The sequence below is a fragment of the Salvelinus sp. IW2-2015 genome, linkage group LG13 (genome assembly GCF_002910315.2).
Source record: "Salvelinus sp. IW2-2015 linkage group LG13, ASM291031v2, whole genome shotgun sequence".
Taxonomy (NCBI): domain Eukaryota; kingdom Metazoa; phylum Chordata; class Actinopteri; order Salmoniformes; family Salmonidae; genus Salvelinus; species Salvelinus sp. IW2-2015.
Genome location: NC_036853.1, coordinates 5969310 through 5977105, shown reverse-complemented (window position 1 = coordinate 5977105; position 7796 = coordinate 5969310). Strand labels below are relative to the sequence as shown.

The window sequence follows — 7796 nt, the reverse complement described above, 5'->3', positions numbered from 1 at the left end:
AAAGAGAGAAGATGTTTGGAACACTGGACATTTGGGAACACTGGACTTCTGGAACACTGGACATATTTTGGAACACCTGGACTTTCTGACACTGGACTTCTGGAACACTGGTCATTGGAACCGGACCTCTGGAACACTGGATGTTTGGGAACAGCTGGATGTTTGGCAAACACTGGAAATTATGGAAACTAGACTTTAGGAACATTGGACGTTTGGGAACACTAAATCAGTTGGGAGAAAAAATCACTGACTGTCTGGAACACTGGAAATTTGGAACACTGAGTCCATTTTGACACTGGACCCTCCTGGAAGACTGGATTTTAGGAACACTGTGATTTTGGAACCACTGGAAAATTTGGACCACTAAGATTTAGGAACAATTGGACGTTTGGTGACACATAAACATTTGGGACACACTAGGACTTCCTGGCACAACGTGGAAATTTGGAACACTGGACTTCTGAGAACACTAGGATCATAATATATGGACACACTGGACATTCTGGAACACTGGAGCCTTTGCCTGGAACTGGTTGTTGAACACCTGGACTTCTGTAACACTGGACATTTGGAACACTGGTGACATTTGGAACACTGGATGTTTGGAACCTGAGCTTCTGGCAACAACTGATGGTTTCGAAGAGACATCTGGAACACTGTTACTGGAACCACTGTACATGTTCTGGAACACCTGGATGTTTTGGAACACTGAATGTTTGGAACTACTGGAATGTTTGGGACTGGACATTTGCACAAATGGACTTCTGGAACACTGGATGTTGGAACACTGGACATTTGGAACACAGGACTTTTCTGGAACACTGACATTTGGAACACTGGACTTCTGGAACACTGGCATTTGGAACACTGGAACCTTATGGAACACTGGAAATTTGGAACACTAAGAACTTTAGGAAACATTGGACGTTTGGGACACTAAACATTGGGACACTGGACTTCTGGAACACTGGAAATTTGGAACACTGGACTTCTGGAACACTGGACATTTGGAACACTGGATGTTTGGAACACTGGGACATTTGGAACACTGGACTTCTGGAACACTGTATGTTTGGCACCTGGACATTTGGAACACTGGCTTCTGTAACACTGGACATTTGGAACAGTGGACATTTGGAACACTGGACTTCTGGTAACACTGGACATTTGAACACTGGACCTTACCTGGAACACTGGTCATTTGGAAACACTGGATTTCTGGTACGACACTGATGTTTGGAACACTGGACTTCTGGAACACTGTAACATTGTGGAACACTGGAGTTCTGGAACACTGGACGTTTGGAACACTGGACTTCTGGAACACGCGACATTTGGAACACATGGACTTCTGGAAACTGGAATTGAACACTGGACTTTGTACACTGGACACTTTGGAACACTGGATTTCGGCAACACTGGACATTTGGACACTGGATTTCTGGAACACTGATGTTAGGAACACTGGACTTATGGAACACTGTAATTTGGAAGCACTAGCACTTTAGGAACATTGGACGTTTGGGAACACTAACATTTGGACAACTTGGACTTTCTGGAACACTGGAAACATTTGGAACACTGGACTTCTGGAACACTGACATTTGGAACATGGATGTTTGGAACACTGGACATTTTTGAAACTGACTTGGACTGATTCTGGAACACTGGACATTTGGAACACCTGGACGTTATCACTGGAGATTTGGAACACTGGACTTCTGGAACACTGGTACATTTGGAGACTGGACTTCTGGACACACTGGATGTTTGGAACACTGGATGTTTGGCAACTGGACATTTTGGAACACTGGACTTCTGGAACACTGGACATTTGGAACAACTGGACTTCTGGAACACTGGACTTCTGGAACACTGGTACATTTGGAAACTATCTGGACCTCTGGATGAAACACTGGATGTTTTGGAACACTGGAAATTTGGAACACTAGACTTTAGGAACATTGGACGTTTGGGAACACTAAACATTTGGGACACTGGACTTCTGGAACACTGGAAATTTGGAACACTGTCATTTGGACACTGGACCTCTGGAACACTGGATGTTTGGAACACTGGATGTTGGAACTGGAAATTGAAACACTAGACTTAGGACATTGGACGTTTGGGACCTAAAACATTTGGGACACTGCTTCTGGAACATCTGGAAAATTTGGAACAGCTGACTTCTGAACAGCGGACATTGGAAACACTGGACATTTGGAACACTGACTTCTGGAACACTGGATGTTTGGAACACTGGACCTTCTGTAACACTGGACATTTGGAACACTGGACATTTGGAACACTGGAATGTTTTGGAACACCTGGTACTTCTGGAACACTGATGTTTGTTTGAAAGCACTGGACTTCTGGAACACTGTAAACATTTGGAACAGCTGGAGATTTCTGGAACACATGGATGTTTGGAACACTGGAGTGGTTGGAACACTGACATTTGAACACTGGACTTCTGGAACAACTGGATTTGTTTTGGGAACACTGGACATTTGGAACACAAGGACTTCTGGACACTGACATTTGGAACACTGGACTTCTGGAACACTGGACAAATTTGGAACACTGGACTTATGGAACACTTGGAAATTTTGGAACACCTAGACTTTAGGAAACATTGGAACGTTTGGGACACAAACATTTGGGACACTGGCCTTCTGGAAACACTGGAATTTGGAAACACTGGACTTCTTGGAACTACTTGACATTTGGAACACTGGATGTTTGGAAACAACCTGGAACATTGGAAACACTGGACTTTCTGGAACACTGTATGTTTTGGAACACTGGACATTTGGAACCACTGGATTCTGTAAACTGGACATTTGGAACACCTGACATTTGGAACCACCTGGACTTCCTGTAACACCGGACATTGGAACACTGGACTTCTGGAACAACTGGTCCTTTGGAACACACTGGATTTCTGGAACACTGATGTTTTGGAACACTGGACTTCTGGAACACTGTACATTTGGAAGCACTGGAGTTCTGGAACACTGGACGTTTGGAACACTGGAACTTCTTTTTTGGGGAAACACAACTGGACATTTGAACACTGGAAACTTCTGGACATGGACATTTTGGAAACACTGGGACTTTTGAAACACTGGAAACATTTGAACACTGGATATTTCTGGAACACTGACATTTGGGAACGACTGGATTTCTGGAACACTGATGTTTGGTGAAAACACTGGGACTTATGGAACACTGTAAACTTTGGAACACTAGACTTTAAGGAACATTGGCGTTTGGGACACTAAACATTTTGGGACACTGGACTTCTGGAACACTGGAAATTTGGAACACTGGGACTTTCTGGAACACTGGACATTTGGAACACTGTATGTTTGGAACACTGGAACATTTAAGAACACTGGACTTCTGAAACACTGGATGTTTGGAAACACTGGAACATTTTGAACACCTGGACAATTCTGTAACACTGGAACATTTGGAACACTGGACATTTTGGAACACTGGACTTCTGTAACACTGACCCCCCCCCCCCAAAACAATTTTGGAACACTGGACTTCTGGAAACACTGGTCATTTGGAACATGGATTTCTGGAACATGAATGTTTGGAACACTGGACTTCTGGACACTGTTACATTGGAAGCACTGGAGTTCTGGAACAGCTGGACGTTTGAAACACTGGGACTTCTGGAAACACTGGACATTTGGAACACTGGGACGTTCTTTGGAACACTGGACAATTTGGAACACTGGACTTCTGGAACACTGGAGCATTTTGGAACACTGGGGATTTCTGGAAACACTGGACCACTTTGGACCACTGGATTTCTGGAACACTGATGTTTGGACACTGGACTTCTGGAACACCTAGACATTTGGACAGCTGGACATTTGGACACTGGAACTTCTTGGAACACTGGACCATTTGGTACACTGGAACATTTGGACCACTGGATGTTTGGAACACTGGATGGTTGGAACACTGGGACATTTGGAACACTGGACTTCTGGAACACTGGACATTTGGAACACCAGGAACTTTCTGGAACACTAGACATCTGGAACAACTGGATGTTTTGGACAGTGATCATCAATCTTGATGACCCCAGCAGTCCAGAGGGGGAAGTCCTGTAGCATGGGGACCAGGAACTGGTGTGTGGTGTAAATGTGTGTGTGTGTGTGGCGTGTGGTGTATACTCACCAACCATCTTTGTTCCTGGTGACCCAGCAGTCCCAGAGGGGAACTCCTGGCAGCATGGGAACCAGGAACTGGTGTGTGTGTGTGTGGTGTGTGTGTGTGTTGTGTGTGTGTGTGTGTGTGTGTGGTGTGTGTGCTGTGTGTGTGTGTGTGTGTGTGTGTTGTGTGTGTTGTGTGTGTTGTGTGTGTGTGTGGTGTGTGTGTGTGTGTGTGTGTGTGTGTGTGTGTGTACTCACCACCAATCTTGTCCCTGGTGACCGCAGCAGTCAGAGGGGAAACTCCTGCAGCAATGGGAACAGGAACTGGTTGTGTGTAGTGGTGTGTACTCCGACCACATCTTGTTCTGGTGAACCCAGCAGTCAGAAGGGGAACTCCTGCAACTGGAACAGGACTTAGGTGTGTGTGTGTGTGTGTGTGTACTCACCACCAATCTTTGTTCCTGGTGACCCAGCAGTCAGAGGGGAACTCTTCAGCATGGGAACAAGGAACTGCAGACATCCATCCCCAGTGGCACCAGCAGCAAGCATATAGCAAATCAGGTTCACAATCCTACCGGGGTGGCACTAGCCAGGTCTAGGTCATATGGAAAATCTAGGAGATTAGAAATGAGTTAAACCACTTAATTTGTCCTCCACGCAAATGTGGGAATAACAAAACATTAACAGGACCCGCCAGAGCTAGTTAAGTAACTAGACATGTACTGTATTATTTTTGCCAGTGTAAACACTACTAAACACTAAACGAATGCACAATTTCAGTTTGACAATTGTGCTGCTGCTGCCTCCAATGTAATTAGCTAGTAGTGAGATTAGTAGTGRGATTAGTAGTGRGATTAGTAGTGGGATTAGTAGTGGGTGAGGTARGGGGTGCAGTAGGTGCTATGTGGCSGTAGTCTGTACTGGTACCCAGTGTATATGACCAAGCTACCGTTACTCATTGTGTATTTATTCCTCGTGTTATTATTTATCCCTAAAAAAATATCTCAGCATCGTTTGGAAGGGCTTTSACTGTTAGTCTCCACCTGTTGTTTACCAAGCATGGGACAAATACAATGTGGTTTGATTTGAGTCCCTCTACCCATAGGCCACATCACATTGTTGTTAATCTGCCCACCACAGACCAGCAGACGGACCAGACAGCACAGCAACACTATTATAACGGATATTTATTTTTACGTAATCATCATCTGGGACTATCGTCACTATGTACTAATGGTCCTGGGGGGGGGGGGGATTATATTCTCTTTACAGTGGTAAAAGATCCCACTGAGAACACTGCTAGCCTATTCTCTGCAGCCAGCAAAGTAGAGTGCCATTATGCATGTCAAATCAACAATGAGTGTGGTGGCTCTTTTCAGTGTGTGTGTGTGTGTGTACATTGGATCTTAGATCCATGTCTAATGGAGTTACGGGATGGAGTTACGGGATGGAGTTACGGGATGGAGTTACGGGATGGAGTTAGGGGATGGAGTTACGGGATGGAGTTAGGGGATGGAGTTAGGGGATGGAGTTAGCGGATGGAGTTATGGGATGGAGTTAGCGGATGGAGTTAGCGGATGGAGTTACGGGATGGAGTATTGGGGATGGAGTAGAGGATGGAGCTTACGGATGGAGTTAGGGGATGGAGTTACGGGATGGGAGTTTAGGGGATGGAGTTACGGGATGAGTTACGGGGATGGAGTTACGGGATGGAGTTACGGGATGGAGTTAGTGTGGATAGGAGTGGTAGCGGATGGAGTATTGGGATGGAGTTAACGGGATTGGAGTGACGGGGAGTGAGTCAGGATGGATTGAACTTGAGAGTGGGAGTTACTTACGGATAGGATGGAGTGTAAATAGTGGATGGCATGTTACGAGATGGAGTTACGGGATGAGTTACGGATGAGTTTACGGGGATGGAGTTACGGGATGGAGTTAGAATGAGTCGGAGGAGTAAGGGATGCTTCGTCAATTACACCTCAAATTAACTGGACAGTCAGCACCTTGTGCAAATGCCACACACAGAGAATCTAAACTAAATTTATATACCTTCATTAATCTGAAACCAGTATTGGCATATCTGAAACCAAGTAGGACATGTCGATCAATAATTGAAATTGTAAAGCAGCTCCTTGAATCTACAGTAGTCTATGGTTTAAAGTGTTTTTACTATGACTGCGGGTTTGATTTAATATCATATTATACTGTCAGCCTCATACAATAAATGAAGAGAGCGAGATTCAATGCCTTCTGTCCAGAAATTGGAGTCAAATGTCTATTTCAATATCAGTCCATCAATATAGATACATTCAGGCTGGAATGTGTCCAGATTTTCATCGGCAGAGTGACTGAGTGGAATGTAACAGTGATGCCCAATCCTGCCGTGCACATCAAGCCTAACCATCCTTAGAATCAGCCTCCCAAGCCCTACCTCCTGGTGCCTCCCAAGCCCTACTGCCTGGTGCCTCCCACGCCGCTCCCCTGGGCTCCCAACGCCCTAACTCCTGGTGCCCTCACAGCGCCTACTCGCTGGTGCCTCCCAAGCCTACCCTCACCCTCGCTCCTCGGAAGCTCGCCAAGCCCTAACCTCCTGGAGCTCCCAAGCCCTACCTCCTGTGCCAAGCCTACCCCGGGCCCCAGCTGACCGTCCTGGTGCCTCCAAGCCCTACTCCTGGTGCCTCCCAAGCCCTACCTCTGGAGCCTCGCTACCCCTGCCCCAAGCCTACTCCTGGTGCCTAGCCCCAAGCCTACTCCCTGGACCCTCAAGCCTACCTCCTGGAGCCTCGGGCAACCCCTACCATCCTGGAGCCTCTCAAGCCCTACCTCCTGGAGCCTCTCAAACCCTAACCTCCTGGAGCCCCCAAGCCTACTCCTGGAGGCCTCCCAAGCCCTACCTCCTGGAGCCTCCCAAGCCCTACTCCTTGAGCCTCCCAAGCCCTACCTCTGGAGCCTAACCAAGCACTACCTCCGGTGCCTCCCAAGCCTAACCCTCTGGTGCCTCTCAAAGCCCTAACCTCTGGTGCCTCCAAGCCCTACCTCCTGGAGCCTCTCAAACCCTAGACCTCCTGGAGCTCCGCAAAGCCCTACCTTCTGGTGCCTCCACGCCCCTACCTCCCATGGATGCCTCCCAAGCCCTACCTCCTGTGCCCACTTTACCCCGCTCCAAGCCCTACCATCCTGGTGCCTCCACGCCCTACCTCTGGTGCCCTCCCCTCCTCCAGCTAGCCCTACCTCCGGTGCTCAAGCACTAACCCCCCGGTCTCCAAGCCCTAACCTCCTGGCGCTCCCAAGCCTTACCTCCTGGAGCCTCCCAAGCCCTACCTCCTGGTGCCTCCCAAGCCTTACCCGCTGGCCTCAAGCCTTCCCCTGACCCCAGCCCTTACCCTTCCTGGTTGCCTCCCAAGCCGCTACCCTTGCCTCAGCCCACTCGTGTCCTCCCAGCCCCTACCTCCGTGAGCCTGCTTCCCAAGCCCTACCTCCTGGTGCCTCCCACGCCCTACCTCCTGGTGGCCTCCCAAGCCCTACCTCCTGGTGCCTCCTAAACTACCTCCTGGTGCCTCCCAAGCCTCCATTAGAGGGAAGGACACTGAGTCTTCACCGCTCTTAACGAAAGGAAATTCA

At 47.8% G+C, this 7796-nt stretch overlaps 1 pseudogene; it reads right to left on the bottom strand.

Moving 5' to 3' along the window:
• LOC139028573 (potassium/sodium hyperpolarization-activated cyclic nucleotide-gated channel 3-like) overlaps positions 1–7796 on the bottom strand; it is a 54841-nt pseudogene that overhangs the window by 14036 nt on the left and 33009 nt on the right.